Source organism: Heteronotia binoei, unplaced genomic scaffold (genome assembly GCF_032191835.1).
Source record: "Heteronotia binoei isolate CCM8104 ecotype False Entrance Well unplaced genomic scaffold, APGP_CSIRO_Hbin_v1 ptg000648l, whole genome shotgun sequence".
Classification (NCBI taxonomy): Eukaryota; Metazoa; Chordata; class Lepidosauria; order Squamata; family Gekkonidae; genus Heteronotia; species Heteronotia binoei.
In genome coordinates this window covers 90,230-107,206 of record NW_026800061.1, presented here as the reverse complement: position 1 = coordinate 107,206, position 16,977 = coordinate 90,230, and the positions used below count along the sequence as shown (strand labels likewise).

At 44.4% G+C, this 16,977-nt stretch overlaps 1 protein-coding gene across 2 annotated transcripts in view; it reads left to right on the top strand.

Moving 5' to 3' along the window:
- Positions 1–16,977, top strand: part of LOC132590752 (protein lin-7 homolog A) — a 104,092-nt gene that overhangs the window by 36,632 nt on the left and 50,483 nt on the right. The gene's annotated exons all lie outside the window — the stretch shown is intronic.

Sequence of the window (16,977 nt, the reverse complement as noted above, 5' to 3'; positions counted from 1 at the left end):
AGCACTGTCTTATCAGCCTATCTACTACACGCGTAATGTCCGCTAACTTTGCACCAGGCAGGCAAGTCACCATACAGTCAGTACGCGGTTTCGCCATCCAGCTGTCTACTTGCCTAAGGATTCAATCACCAACTACCAACCCCCCCTCCCCCCCTGCCCAGGGATGGTTCCTTGGTGCGAAAGGATTCCCACTCACCAACCGAAGAAGAGGTCCCTTCTGAGGGCACATTCCCCTTATTCTCAGCACGGTGCCCTGTTCCCTCTCGACCCTCACGCTGTCTGGCAGCAACGGGGCTGCTACGTTCAGAGCAGGGCTCACCTAATACACCCCCGAGAGTCTTCCCCAAGTGCCTAACTGACCGTCTCTGCTTCTCCAGGGCAGTCACCTCGGCCTCAAGGGTACGAACTCATTCCCTGAGGACCAGGAGCTCCTTGCATCGAGCACACACCCAAGACTTCTGTCCTTTGGGCAGATAGTCATACATGTGACACTCAGTGCAAAACACTGGAAAGCCCCCAACCCCCTGCTGGCATTCTATCTTCATTATATATATATATATATATATATATATATATATATATATATATATATATATATATATATATTAAGATATACAGTCCTCTTTAAATGCTGTTTGTTTAAGTGGCTCCTCTTCTGGAGGATCAACTTACCTTATTGGGAAAACAAGGAAATCAGGGATCTGGGTTCCTGGTCCTTAGGGAGCCCCCAGGCGAAGAGCCACAGGCCAAGAGCTCTTTAGCTCGTGCCCTTCGGCTCGCGTCTTTGGCAAGGTGCAGCTTAAAATGCAAAGAGGGTGGAGCAGAGGCACTCCTAAGCAATCAGCAGCAATCACTCTCAATCTCTTTCACCTTTAGCCCATTCAACCAAACAAAGAGCAGTTCCCCAGCTATCACAACTCAGAATTTTAGGCAGCCCCACAAACCTCAGAATGAAGTCTTTCAAAACTCAGAAATTCTCAGCAACTTCTCCAGCTGTCTCAGCTATCAGAGCTGCTCTGCTCTGTTCTGCTCCTCTCAGACCTCTGTGAGATGTGCTCAGCCTTTGGCAAGGCGCAGCTTAAAATGCAAAGAGGGTGGAGCGGAGTCAGACCTAAGCAATCAGCAGCAATCACTCTCAATCTCTTTCACCTTTAGCCCACTCAACCAAACAAAGACCAAACAAAGAGCAGTTCCCCAGCTATCACAACTCAGAATTTTAGGCAGCTCCACAAACCTCAGAATGAAGTCTTTCATAACTCAGAAATTCTCAGCAACTTCTCCAGCTGTCTCAGCTATGAGAGCTGCTCTGCTCTGTTCTGCTCCTCTCAGACTTCTGTGAGATGTGCTCAGCCTTTGGCAAGGCACAGCTTAAAATGCAAAGAGGGTGGAGCAGAGGCACTCCTGAGCAATTAGCAGCAATCACTCTCAATCTCTTTCACCATTAGCCCACTCAACCAAACAAAGAGCAAACAAAGAGCAGTTCCCCAGCTATCACAACTCAGAATTTTAGGCAGCCCCACAAACCTCACAATGAAGTCTTTCAAAACTCAGAAATTCTCAGCAACTTCTCCAGCTGTCTCAGCTATCAGAGCTGCTCTGCTCTGTTCTGCTCCTCTCAGACGTCTGTGAGATTGTTAAGTGGATCTGTAACTGGTTGACAGATCACCCCCAAAGAGTGGATGTCAGATCTTTTTTTGAGCAGGAATGCACAAGAATGGAGTTCTGGCTGGCTTGGTGTCAGGGGTGTGGCCTAATATTCAAATTAGTTCCTGCTGGACTTCTACAAAAAAAGCTCTGGTGGTTGTTAATAGGAGTGACAAGTGGAGTGTCTCAAGGATGTGTCCTGGGTAAATATTGGTAATTAATCAAGTCTTTAACAGTTTTCTTGAGTGTAAAACTAATTGTTCAAAATCCATTGAAGATCTTGTAATAGCCTCTGTAATTTTAGGGTTATCTAGCAAATGCTGGGCCTAGAGGTATTCAAACCATGGTATCGAAGTTATTGTTTGTTGATCCAGCTTAACTTTTATGATAAGTTTCTTCTTTGAGACCATGTCAGTTAGGAAAACCAAGGAAGCTCTTTTCCAAGTTCAGAATGAGTCAGAAGATTGGGCATTGACAATGATCTGGTTTATATAAACTCCTTCAACACATATAAGGTCTATGAAGAAATCTTGCTCTATTAAATGATATCTACTCAAGGCACCTTGGTATGTGATTTAAATTTTTTTCCTGGAAATGCACAGTAGTTTATGTTTCCCCACCTAGTGCTCCTTACGTTAATAGTAGTTATTATACTTTTTGCTTTGCTTTATTTATTTATCATAACTAATCTGTTTCAGTATGCTATGTAGGTCCTATTTTCCCCCTTTTTCTACTCACTTCTATACATATTGTTGATTTTTTTGGGTACGTTTGTTTTTGATTGGGGTTCTTTTTCTTTTGTTATATTCACTATACTTTATATAAAAACCAATAAAAATTGTCTTTGAGGAAAAAGGAACTGTCCTGGGATCTGTTCTGTTTAATATCTTTATGAATGATTTGGATGAAGGAACAGAGGGAATTCTTGTTAAATTTGCAGATGATACTAAATTGGGAGGAGTAGCAAATACAGTAGAAGACGGAGCCAGAATACAGGATGATCTTGATAGACTGGAAAACTGGGCTAAAATAAATTAAATGAATTTTAACTTGGGTAAATGTAAAGTTCTGCATTTAGTCAGGAAAAATCTAATGCATAATTATATGATGGGGGAGACTTGTCTTGGCAGTTAGTATGTGCAAAAAGGATCTAGGGGTCATATTGGACCGTACACTAAACATGAGTCAGCAATTAGATCCAAGTGAGCAACCATGTTGGTCTGAAGCAAAAGAACAAAGTTGGAGTCTACTAGCACTTTTAGGACCAACAAAGTTTTATTCAGAATGTAAGCATTCGTATGCATGCATATTTCATCAGACAATGGAATGCTGTACAGTGAGCATATATATATAGCTGGTGGGCAGTGGTTAAGAATGGTTAAGAAAAACATGTTCTCAGTTTAACCCAGAATGAAGGAGTAATAGAGCAATTAACATACTACATTTATTGCCTTGTGACACTCTCACCATTATTCTCCAATTCTGACAAGCTACTGCCTTTGTTGTTTTCCCATGCTAATGGTATCCAGACCAAATGTTCTTTCAATTTGTTAATTTCACAATTTTGCTATTGGATTCCAACTTTATACCACTTTGCAATCTTTACCACTGCCTATCAGGTATATGTAGCACTGCTGTCTGTATCTCATTCCATTGTCTGATGAAATATACATGCATATGAAAGCTTACATTCTGAATAAAACTTTGTTGGTCTTAAAGGTGCTGCTAAAGTCCTACTTTGTTCTATGAGTCAGCAGTGTGATGTGGTGGCTAAAAAGGCAAATGCAATTTTGAGCTATATTAACTGAAGTACAGTGTCCAGATCAAGTGAAGTGATAGTATCACTTTACTATGCTCTGGTTAGACCTCACCTAGAACATTGTGTTCAGTTTTGGGCACTACAATTTAAGAAGGATATAGACAAGCTGGAATGTGTCCAGAGGAAGGCAACAAAGATGTGTGTGTGGGGAGGGTGGGATGTCTGGAGACCAAGTCCTATGAGGAAAGGTTGAAGAAGCTGGGTATGTTTAGCCTGAGAGGAGACAACTGAGAGGTGATGTGATCACCATCCTTAAATACTTGAAGGGCTGTCTTATACAGAATAGTGTGGAGTTGTTTTCGGTTGCCCTGGAAGGTTGGACCAGAACCAATAGGTTGGAATTAAATCAAAAGAGTTTTCAACTAAACATTAGGAAGAACTTCCTGACAGAGTGGTTCCTCAGTGGAACAGGCTTCCTTGGGAGGTAGTGGGGTCTCTTTTGGATGTTTTTAAACAGAGGCGAGGTGGCCATCTGACAGCAATGCTGATTCTGTGAGCTTAGGCAAAACATGAGAAGGAAGGCAGGAAGGGTTGCATCAGTGCTTAGTCCTTGTGGCCCTTTCTTACATGCCCAGGGAATGCTGTTCACCACTTCAGAGTCAGGCAGCAATTTTTATTTATTTATTATTTATTTATTACATTAAATTTATATCCTGCCCTCTCCGCAAGCGGACTCAAGGTGGCTAACAATCAGTTATATAAAACAATTTTACAATGATAAAATACATTTACAACATTTTATGGTGCTATACATTTTAATATGGCGGGATCTTTCTTTTTCTGCTGATGATCCCATGATATTCGTAGCTCTTCTCAGCGGTGAGAGGTGGTGGTTCTATCCCAGATTCACATGTTGAAGGCCTGTTGAAACAGTTCAGTTTTACAGGCCCTGCGGAATTGTGAAAGATCCCACAGGGCCCTTATGTCCTCTGGGAGGGCATTCCACATTTCTGGTGCCACCACCAAAAAAGCCCTCGCCCGAGTGGAGCCACTTTTTTCTAGGCCACTTTTGCCAGGGATCCTGGAGAAGTTTTGTGTTTGTTTGTTGCTATCTTCTGGGCATGGAGCAGGGGTCACTGAGGATGTATGTGTGGGGGGAGAGGTATTTGTGAATTTCCTGCATTGTTGGACTAGATGACCCTGGAGGTACCTTCTATGATTCTGTGTTAAGTAAAATAAAAAATTAAAATTAAAAGAAATGTAAAATTCTGATCAAAGCTAATAATTAAATGGCAGCATAAAGTACTTTTACACTTTAGGGGGGGGGAGTTTGCACCTGAAAACCAGCAGCTATCTAAAGTTTAATTTTTGATCTGTTGTATTTTCTGTCTACCACTATCTGATTGTAATGGAAGTTCTGTTATTTAACTAGCAGCACAGTTGAACACTTGGGTACTCAGGCAATAGCAGAACATAGTTTTTAATTAAGAAATTTCTGAATGGCTCATGGAGACAGAAAAGGCAGTGTGCGTTATTGTAATTTGTGAGCTCTTGCTTAGAGATATAAGAATTTAGTACCTGCTTTAAGATTGTTTAAGAAGAATAACATTCAATTTTAGTAAATAATGATCATCTCTACAAGTATGTATGTAATTTTGGCCTAAGACCCTTAGTCAAATGAGCTAAAGGATTAATTGATTGATTGATGAAGGACTTGAATTTGATCAAATAAATTTCTTTAATTGATGTCTGGTCATGCTGAACACTCTTTTAAATGCAGTGTAGTTTATTTGTTTCAGCAAAAGAAACTTTGCTATCTCTGCAATTGCACTACAAAAACTCTATGATATTGATATTCATTTGTGAGAAATACTCTGGATAGCAGACAACATGTAACCTTTTGTAGCAGGTGCAAAACCCAGGAAACCAGAAAATTACTTAGATTATGATTTGCTGTTGGTTGAGTAAACCAAAAGCTATCTGACTGGATGTGTGTGCAACAATCCAAGTGAAGCTTTTATGGGCTATTATTTAGCAACTATTGTTTTCTCCATTAGTGCGCCCCAAATTCACTAACAAACTTATAATTAGGCGTTTAAGCAGTAATTTGTGAATTCTGAAGATGTAATGATATAACATGTGCCAACTGGCATAAATTTGGCAATGATTTCTCTTGCCTTTTTTAAAAAAATTTCTGTTTATGGAAAAAAGGATATTAACAGAAAACAGCTGAGCATCTGGAGTAACTGCATGGTAGCTCTCACATATGCCAAGATTTGTGGTTATTATGACTGCAGTCTGAATGTTACAGTTATAGAGTCCCAAATGTTTTGGAAGGTCATTTGCTCCTACCACAAGATTGCAATAAAACGTTTGAATCAAGAGTGGACAAAAAAAACCCCGCAAGCTGAATTTCAAGGGTGTTTTTTAAGGCCACCTTTCCAGAGTCTTTCTCAAGGACTATATAAATACTCTTTAGAAGCATTAAAGTAAAAAGGTACCTGGCACATGCTGTCTAGACTGCTGTTCTGACCCCTGGTATCTCATTAGTTCCTCCAACTGTCTCTTGGCTATGCAGAAGTACTCAGTGGAATGAAGTAAAAGGTAGAAGAGAACAGCCCAGTGACCAAACAAGAGCAGAATGAATGAAAGGAACTTCATTGTAAGTCACTGATGTGATTCTTAGCCTTCAGTGCTTTCTGCACTCTGATATGAATATTCAGTTACAAGATATACATATAACAGAAAGAAAAAACTCTCTGTGTAAAATGCAATTTTAACTTGTTGTGAATAATAAGTATCAAAATACAAAACAAATAATATCAGTACATATCACCAAGTTAAAACCTCATACATTACTCAGCGCTCCTACTGTCCTTATGTGGCTGAAGGCCACTAAATAACATTCAGTCCAGTGTAAAAGTAGGTGGTCCAATGGAGAACCGGTCCGCTTTGCAAGCCGTTTCAGATCTCAGATCCTTCTTCTAGGGACCATTCTTATAAGTGTTGTACAATTTCCCAGGTCCAGTAGTGCCAAAAGTATTCCTAGTTTTCTCTAATTAGCACGCATAATAGCAGGAATGCCATAGTAAGTACTATCCTTCAAGTATAGTACTTACTATGGCGTTCCCACTATTATGCATGCTAATTACAGAAAGCTAGGAATACTTTTGGCACTACTGGACCCGGGAAATTGTACAACACTTATAAGAATGGTCCCTAGAAGAAGGATCTGAGATCCAAAACAGCTTGCAAAGCGGACCGGTTCTTCGTTGGACCACCTACTTTCACACTGGACTGAAAGTTATTTAGTGGCTTTCAGCCACATAAGGACAGTAGGAGCATTGAGTAACGTATGAGGTTTTAACTTGGTGATAGGTACTGATATTATTTGTTTTGTATTTTGATACATTATTCACAACAAGTTAAAATTGCATTTTACATGGAGAGTTTTTTCTTTCTGTTGTGGTTTAGTCTCTCCTCCGTGGTCCCGTTTACATTGTGACAAGATATACATACAGCATCACATCTGGGCCTTTCCTGTGTGAACAGATATGAACATATGAAGCTGCCTTATACTGAATCAGACCCTCGGTCCATCATAGTCAGTATTGTCAAAAAGCTTCTGATGACCATATAGAATCCCAATGGTCTGCATCAAGGATCATATCACAATCTCTATGCCAACGTACAACATAAGGTGGCTGTCTAAAATGATCTAACAATAACATGTGATACAATTTAGAGATAGTATGTTTACTGTTTTGGTTAAAATTCAACACCAATCGTTCAGATTCAGTTTTAGGACATAATTAGCTGCTAACAACATTGGGGAATTTAAAAGGTGTGTTAGCTGAATATACTCAAACCAAGAAGGAAGGCAGTTTAGTTTCTTTCCCAGTTCAACCATTGACAAAATTGAGCTCCCAGCGATTAATTGAAACAAAAATTTTATTGAGTTTCTGCTCCAAAAACCGTAAGATTCCTGTTTTGCCGCTGGAGCAAACCAGGGTTGCCTCAAAAAGGTAGCAATTAAAGAAATGGGGGGGGGGGGGCAATCTCCAATCTTTTTTGGAGATGCCAGGGATTGAACCTGGGACCTTCTGCTTACCAAGCAGATGCTCTACCACTGAGCCACCGTCCCTCCCCTTATTTTTATTTTGTGTATTTTTATACTCCTTTCTTTCTCTACATGTCTGTCTGGCCTCCATGTGCTTTGTGGGAGGAAGAGTGATAATACATGTGGGTGCAATTTATGTTTGAAATGATTGTGTATTTTGTAACTGATTATTACTGAGTTTATTCTGGGTACCCCGGGTACATAAAGCAGGGGCTGACAGCTATTAAAGTTACTGAGGAAGGTCCAGGTGGGCCAGTGCCCTGGGGAATGTCTGTCTCTGAGCTCCAACCTTGTCCAGAGGTTCTCTAACTTTGTTGCCCATTCCCTGTTTGGGTGCTTCTTATCTCAACAGCAGCCTTTACTAGAGCTGATAAGCCTTGCTCCCCATCTGCACCAGCTATGATGGGGCCATGGTCAGCAAGGTCACTTTCTGGTTTAACTGTCACCCTGGCAACTGCTTGTGACAGGCCAAAGACACAAATGTTTTTTACATGACTAGCAGAGACAACTAGGGAAAAATGGAAGGGGTAAAATTTTGTCCCCAACAACTACATAGGCACCACTTGTCTCTTTTTGCCCATCCTGAGCAGTTGCCAGGATGATGGCTGAGACAGGAAATAGGTCTTGTTCATATCCAGCTACCTCTTCAGCTGCATCTAGGAGGGCCAGTCTGTAGCTGGCCAGGAACACCACCTGTCTTGGCTCCCACCCCTCTCCCCTATGAAGCCCTTTTCCAGGGCCAGCCCACCTGTGGCAGGAAGCACTGTTGACAGCTTGCTCTCAGCTTGGCATCCATATGGATGAAATCAAATAATTTTAAATAGTTCTCTTAGAATTAGTTAAGAGCAAGGGCCTGGTTTTATAAATTTTTCATATTTGTCTCCAAGTAAACTTTTGTTCTATGAAATATTTGAGGCTATTCTGGACTTTTTTGCTGCTTTTGTTTGTACAGAGGACTAGTCATTTGGGTCTGTTTTAGTCTGGACTTCCTTGGCAAGAATAAAGAGAGTCCTGCTATAGCAAGGGTGTCAAACTCATTTGTTATGAGGGCCGGATCTGACATAAATGAGACCTTGTTGGACAGGGCCATGTCAGGATGGGCCATGTGTGTTCCTATTTAAGATTAGGTAGCAGAGATATAAACTTTATAAACGACACAAACACAATTAAATATTTTTTAAAAATAAAATAAAACATGCTTAAAACATTAGCACGCATTGGTCTTAAGGGTGCTTTCTTTGTCTTTCTCCTATGAGATCCAGGGGACTGGTCCAAGGAAACTCTGGCTCTTTCCTTCCTTCCCCAGGGGACTAGGAGGGGGAGGAGCCTCAGCCCATGGAAGGAAGAGAGGCTTGGCTCAGTAGCTTTGCTGTGCAATTGAGAGAGCCTGGCAAAGCAAGCTTGGTCTCCCCCCCCCGCTTCCTCCCCAAGGGAGGAGCCTCAGCTGATGGAGAAAATAGAGGTTTTGCTTTGTAGCTCCTGTCCAATTGAGCAAGCTGGGCAAAACAAGCTGTGATGCAGAAAGAAGCAAGAGAGAGGAAGAAGGATGCAGATGACAGCCAGCTGCTTGGGGGCCTGATAGTTGGTCTCCAGGGGCCTCATTTGGCCCCCGGGCCTCATGTTTGACACCCCTGCACTATAGTAAAGGTTGAACTGAGGAATAGTAATAAATCTCTTTTAAAAGGAGCAGATAATTTGCTCTCTCTCCATTTTTGTACTGACAAAGAATTAAACATACATGAGTATAATCCCTGAGAATAAGGAAATACATTAAAACAGTGCCCTAAGAATTATGGGGGAAACACAAAATGCTAATGCACCATGATTGAAGCTATGCAATTTGTACTGAGATTGTAGAGGATAGTGGTGGATTATGTAGTGGATTCTTTTTTTCTTCTTTCTCTGGATAATTTATTCTCTGCAAGGATACTGCTTCTTTCAGACTAGCACTTCTCCTTCAGTGAGGGAAGGCAGCCAGACTGGCTAGATTACACCTCTTCTTGCTCCAGGAAGGGCTATGCAATTTGTGTAGATTATATTGTCTCAGAGCGAGGCTGACCCTTCAGTTTTGATAGCCCTGCTGCTCCAGCAGGACGCTTGAGCCGAACTCCACTTCCTTGGAGGCTCTTGCCTTAATTAGTATGGAAGACAGAAAAGCCTTGAAGAATGGTCTATCACTGGTCTTAAAAAGAAAAGAAAAGAGACAAGACAAGCTTCTTCCACAGGAGGTTCTAAGCACCAGAGAATGACCTTTATAGCAGTACAAACCACCATCAGTGCTGGCAGATTGAAAGCTTTGGGTAGTTCCACAGCCAGCCCTCCACTGCACAGGAGGAATCCAACAGAGATCTATCGGGTCTGAGCTTAGACCAGTCTTAGAAAGAGATAGTTGAGACAGGCTGGGTCTGTGCCTAAGCTGGTCTTAGAAAGAGGCAGTTGGTCCTTTTGACATTACTGATTTATACTGGATGGTATCCATCATTGACTTAGTTCCATGTAAAATAATGCAGGGTTTCACAGCAAATTTCCTTCCATTAAGGAGGTGTCTCTGAAGCAATCTGGCCATTTCAAACAATTCCACTTTCTTTCTCCTCCCTTTTTTGCCTCACTCATACACAATCTTACTTGAGCATTTTTTTAAAGTTCTACTGTGAGCACTGAAATGATAAACAAATATAGCAAGTCAGTGTTGTTTGCAGTCCCCCTCCCCAAGCCCCCCACTCCTTGTTATGTAAACGGATCTCTCTCTCCTCCTGTACTCACATTTTTAAATCCAAATGGACAGCCGTGTTGGTTTGAAGCAGCAGAACAAAGTAGGAGTCAAGTACACCTTTAAGACCAACGAAGTTTTATTCAGAACGTAAACTTTTGTGTGCTCCAAGCAAAACAAAGCAAAAGGCCTTTGTGTACCAGCTGAACCATCAGGAACCAAAAGGCTCCCAGCCTGAGTTCTGAAAAGAGGAGCCCCCCCCTCTTCCTCCATGTTTTCTGATTGCCAGCTCTCTGCAGTTTCTAGGAAGTTGTTTAAAGTAGTCTGCTCTCCCTCTTCCTGATTGCAGCTCAGTGATGCAAAGAATTTATTTCCATGTTGCCAAGACATGTTCTTTCAGATACTGTATGTAGCTGAGCTGCAACTGGAGGCTTGGGGAGGGAGGATTGCAAACAAGCCTGAAAGTCAAGGCATCTCTATAGTGCTGCTATTTCACTGACTTGTTATATATTTAATTTAGTGTTTCAGCGCTCACTGTAGAACCTTTTTTTAAAAGGCCGAGGAAGATCGCACATCAGGGTGAAAAGGGGAGGGGAAAGAAAGCGACATTGCATGAAGCACTATGAGGCACTTCACATAGCTCCCCACAGCCAGGGCCGGCCCTAGACTATCTGGTGCTCCACACAAGGCTGACTTCTCCCCGCCCCCACTGATAACCAGTTTTCAGGAACAGATGAATTGTGGGGAAAATGAAAAGCACAAAACTTCAACTTGCTCCCTGACCTGGATAGCCCAGGCAAGCCTGATCTTGCCAAATCTTGGAAGCTGAGCAGGGCCAACTATGGCAAGTATTTGGATGGGAGACCTCCTTGGAATAACAAAATTGAATGGGCAGGCTCTATTCAGCACCCTTTCTGAATATCCTCCAGGCCCCCAGTAGTCACCAGGGGTTGACATGATTTCCAGGTGTACCCACACAAACACACACACAATAACAAAGAAACCAACTTGAAATTGCTGCCTTTTTAAAAAAGTGAAAGTAAAAGTAAAAGATAAAAAAATGTGAAAGTAAGTAATACAGCAATCTTTCATTTTCTTTATCAAACAGAAAACAGTTTAGTGCATAAATCACAAGGTGCTGGTAGACTTTATATTCCCTGTAACTTGGGATCTTAAACACACATGTGGAAGCAAACACTCCAGAAATTAATGCGTCTTCCTCATTAATGAAGTGTCATCATCCTGCCATGCCTGCCTTGCCACATCACCAGAAGTGGAATCAGCTAGGCCAAATGAAACAGGAGTACAAAGATGTCTAGGAGACACATAACATGCATTTTCCTCTGTCAAGAGGATGTGAATCCCAAGGCCACATTTACATTGCAGACCTAGACAGGTTCACTCATCAGGATACACTCTTCCTACCTGAAGCAAAGACCCAGAGTTACCTTTCCACCACCTCACGAGCTGGAAGTGCTTTGGAAAAGCCTAAGAGGCATTACTTTTCTCTTTGCAGGGAACACCCATTCAGAAGCAGCTGCTTCCATCATAGGAAGATATTTAATTTGGAACTAACCAAACTTTTGTGATTGGCCCATGGCAGCTATTTTGCAGTGATGTCCACACCTAGTTCTCAAAATTCCAGTAATGCCTATGGGGTCAACAAGTTCAGGGATCCTTAGTCTAAACTAATGGGACTATAATACTGATTGACACTCCTTGTAAAAAACTAAACTCATTGGCTACCACTACCAGACATACAGAACCTACACGGTAGAGATGTAGAGGCAGAGTGCCAACTCATATCTACCTCCATGATGCCTCATGACTAGCAGAGACTTTCAGTTTTGAACCAGAAGCTTAGGCTATGTCTTCCTACTTTAAAAAAAAAAGTCTGCAGCATGTGTGCATTATGCCATCAAGTCACAGCTGACCCAGTGACCCGTAGGGTTTTGAAGGCGAGATGTTCAGAGGTGGTTTGCCATTGCTTTCCTTTGCATCATGACCCTGGTATTTCTGGGAGGTTTCTCATTCAAATACCAGCCAGGGTCAACCTTCTTTGGCTTCCAAGAACTGACAAGATCAGGCTAGCCTGGGCTAAAGTCTGTAGTAGCAAGCAAAACTGAAGTACCATAGTACCTTAGAGGCCAACAACATTATGGTTTTAAAACATTTTTCAAAGATTGTGTGCCATTCTAACATAGGCTGGTATTTATGCATAGTAGCTATCTTCACAAATCAAAATGTTGTTTGTCTCTAAGGTGCTACCGGACTTAAATTTTATTCCCAACTGCAGACTAACATAGTGACCAACCTGAAACTATCTTTTTAAAGACATGTTTTTCCCCTGAAAAAAGTGCATGCAGAATGCAGTAGTGGTTAATGGATCCCAAGATTTGGGCAGAAAAGACAACAAAGAGCAGACGTGTTACTGACCTCCAAACAGACATGCCGAACCAAAGTAAAAGAAAAAAGGGCAACCTCAGCTTGGGGAATCGGATCTTTTACCAAAAAGCTTTCACCACAGGGATCTGAACTACATCTCCCCCCTCCCCCTGCCCCAACTGGAGCTCATACGAGGTTGGTGTTTTTAATAATGAAAGTATAGGAGGGATGACACACTTTGCCTGGAGCGCAAAATTAGCTAGGGAGGGCTCTGGTCTTTCTCGCTCCTTTTTTCTTTGCCCGGGGATCACGCCATAGCAGCAAGTGGCCCTTTCCAGTCCACTCTCCTCGCAGCGTCCATGCATTGGATCTTGTGTAGAGCCTCGCAAGCCCCCTCCAGCCTGTCGCTACTGACACGTGGAGAGTGCTGCGAGTAAACTCAAGACCTCACAATGCTTTACTCCTAGTGGGGAGGGAATCCAGGACTCCTGTCTTGTGCAGTGGTCAGACTTCGAGTGATTCGCATGTGCAAGCTGAGAAGGCAGCTGCGACGGCAGGCAGTTGATGCAAATGTGCCCCACCAGTGCTGTTCTGCTCCTTAGCTAGTGCAGGTGGCCACTGGGCACAGAGTTGGAGGCTCAGAGTTAGAGCAGCTGGCAGCCTGCCTGGAACCCATTTTGGACACTGAAGCACTTCTGGTTCAAACTAGGAGAGCGACTGAAACAAAGCTACGCTGGCAGGAGGCAGCGCACGAGGCCAGGAGGCTCCTGCTTCACCTGTGCAGAGGATTCAAGATGGTGAGATGATGAGAGCTGCACCCTCTCTGGCAGCAGGGGGAAAGGCAGAAAGAAGGCAACCAGATCCAGCCTCCATGCTGTCCCAGACTCCCAGGGACTGCCACAGCATGCCACCTGCAAGACTGAATTTGCAGTCATGTGGGTGACGGCCAATTCAGCACCCTTGGGAGCCCAGCGCCCTAGGCAGTTGCCTAAATTGCGTAGTGGCAGAGCCAGCCATCCCCACAGCAATTCAGAAGCAGGGTTTGAAAATGGAAGAAAAGCAGTTTTCATCAATAATGGCTCAGGCACACTTCCTGAATGGGGCACAACCGGAATTGTATGAAAAGGTAAATTAATCCCATTAGCAGCCAGTTGCTGAAACAAAAGAACAAATCTGTGAAAAATTACTAATACAATATGAACAATGATTTTCCAAAATTGTAAGCGATTTTATAGTCAGTTCATGTATAGGTAAATGTGAATCAAATAAGCAACATTTAATTGAAGGTAAATTTCATAAATAGACACAAGCTTCACAAAGTCATCTTAACAGTGACAAAGTGCTAGTGCAAATTGAATGGAAAGTCATCCATGGTTGAAAGTAGACGTCCCAGGAAGCCCCCAATGTGGATAGCCAATGTATTCTACACATTTCAATGAGTTTTTAAAAATCATACTGAGACCTCACAACGCTTTACTTCTGGTGGGGAGGGTTAGGATTTCCCACCAGTTGCTCCACGGTGCATTTTGACATGCAGCTCCCTCCAGATCCCCTCGTGGCTTTGTGATGCTGTCTTTAAAGGATTAAGAAACATGGAGGAAGCCCCATGTCAAATGCACCTGCGGAGCAACTGGTGGGGAATAGATCACTTCCACCTGGGGAAAACAAGCCTGGGAGCAGAGCAAGACTAGTGAGAAATTGGTATATTTCTCTGTCCCAATTCCACACATGGGTTTATATAGTAATTAGAATCATGGTCTCATTTCTGGTTGTTCTACTGAGGAGTGGGAATAGGTCATGGAACAGCTTTAATGGAACCAGAAGCAATATATCTCTGAATGCAATTTGCAGCAGGGAAGCTGCAAGGGGAGATTTTGGCATTTGTTCCTCTGCTCTGGGTCTTCTGAGGCTACTGTGCGACAGGATACTGTACTACTGATCTGATCAAGCAGGACACTTCTTATATTCTTAGGAGAAGGTTTCAGAAGCAGGTCGCTCTCTTTTTCTGCCATCACACCCCAGGGCCATAGCCAGAAAATTTTGGGTGGGGGGGCCCAGGAGAGAAATGGCCCCTGGTGGGGCCAGCAGGAGCCCATATCTGGTGGCTAGGGTTGCCAAGTCCAATTCAAGAAATATCTGGGGACTTTGGGGGTGGAGCCAGGATTAAGGTTGTGATAAGTATGACTGAACTCCAAAGGGAATTCTGGCCACCACATTTAAAGAGACCACACACCTTTTAAAATGCCTTCCCTCAATTGGTAATAGTGAAGGATAGGGGCACCTTCTTTTATTTATTTATTTATTCCGTAACTTATATCCCGCCCTTCCCACAAGTGGCTCAGGGCGGCTTACAACAAATAATAAAACAATAAAATCGGAACAAATTAATACATTTAAATTCAAACATTTAAAACCTAAAAACCTTAAAATTTTACATTTTACATTAAAACTGTGCAGTATAATCACAAAAATCTAAGATCTAGAAAGCTACATTTGTCTAGTCAGGCGTAGGCTAACCGGAAGAGGGTCGTCTTACAGGCCCTGCGGAACTGAGTAAGATCCCGCAGGGCCCTCACCTCTTCCGGTAGCTGGTTCCACCACATAGGGGCCGTTGTGGAAAAGGCCCTGTCTCTAGTTGTTTTGAGGCGCACTTCCTTGGGCCCAGGGATGGTGAGAAGATTTTGAGTCCCAGACCTCAGTACTCTCTGGGGAACGTGTGGGGAGAGACGGTCCCTCAGGTAGGCAGGTCCCAGGCCATATAGGGCTTTAAAGGTAATGACCAGCACCTTGTACCGGACTCGGTATATTATTGGAAGCCAGTGCAGAGCCCGAAGACCCGGCCGAATGTGCCCCCATCTTGGGAGGCCCAATAACAGCCGGGCCGCGGCATTCTGCACCAGCTGCAATTTCCGGGTCCGGCACAGGGGCAGCCCCATGTAGAGGGCATTGCAGTATCCAACCTCGAGGTGACCGTAGCATGGATCACTGTTGCTAGGTCGTCGGGGTCCAGGAAGGGGGCCAACTGCCTTGCCTGTCTAAGATGAAAAAACGCGGACTTGGCAGTGGTCGCTATCTGGGCCTCCATATTTAGGGACGGCTCCAGCAGCACCCCCAAGCTTTTGACCCTGTCCGCCGGCCTCAGCGGGACACCGCCAAAAGCTGGCAGGGGGATTTCCCCCCCCCCGGCCCCCGACAGCCCAAACAAAGGACCTCTGTCTTCGCAGGATTCAATGTCAGTCCACTCAGTCTGAGCCACTCGGCCACGGCCTGTAATGCCCGATCCAAGTTATCTGGAGCGCAGACCGGTCGGCCGTCCATAAGCAGATAGAGCTGGGTGTCATCAGCATACTGGTGGCACCCCAGCCCATACCTTCGGGCAATCTGGGCAAGAGGTCGCATATAGATGTTAAATAACATCGGGGAGAGAACCGCTCCCTGGGGCACCCCACAGTTAAGTGAGCGCCTCCGGGATAGTTCCCCCCCAATCGCGACCCTTTGTCCCCGACCTTCAAGGAAAGAGGAAAGCCACTGCAAGGCCAACCCCTGAATCCCTGCGTCGGCGAGGCGGCAAGTCAGCAACCGATGGTCGACCGTATCGAATGCCGCCGATAGGTCCAACAGCATCAGCACTGCCGAGCCACCCCGATCCAGATGCCGTTGAAGGTCATCTACTAGGGCGACCAACACCGTCTCCGTCCCATGACCTGGGCGGAAGCCGGACTGAAGTGGGTCAAGGATGGAAGCGTCCTCCAGGAAAGTCTGTAGCTGCCTCGCCACTGCCCTCTCAATGAGTTTGCCCAAAAAGGGCAGGTTTGAGACCTTTTGAGGCTTGTAGAATTGGATCCACTGCCCCAGGCAGCGAGGGGGGGGGAAGGGGGGTGGATTGCATGGGAAGGAAGGAGACACTCTCTTCCAGGCAGCCCGGTGCTTCTTTGGGGGGGGGGGGAGAGGAATCAGGCATGTTCCCCTGTCCCCAGCAGGGATGGCGCTGCTGCTTCTGCTGCTGCTGCTCTCCTTTTTGGTGGGCCCAGCGGCACTTACCGGAGGGGGGGGCTGAGGTGAAGGTTTCCCCACCTGGCTCCTGCCTGCCAGCTACAGGTCTCTTCTCTCCACATGCCAGGTGCACAGGGTCCCAGACACGACTCATTGCCTCATGCTACCCAACCCAACCAGGCGTGCCTCCTTCTCTTCCCTCCTCTGTGTCACTGTGCCTGTCCACCCCATCAAGGCCTACGACTTGTGGGAGGAAGGGAAGGCAGAGGCGAGGGGCTGCTGCCAGCAAGCAGAGGAAGGGGCACTGCAAGGGAAAGGCCCCGCTGCTGCTGCAGGCAGAGGGATGGCCCGGCCCGACAGACAAGA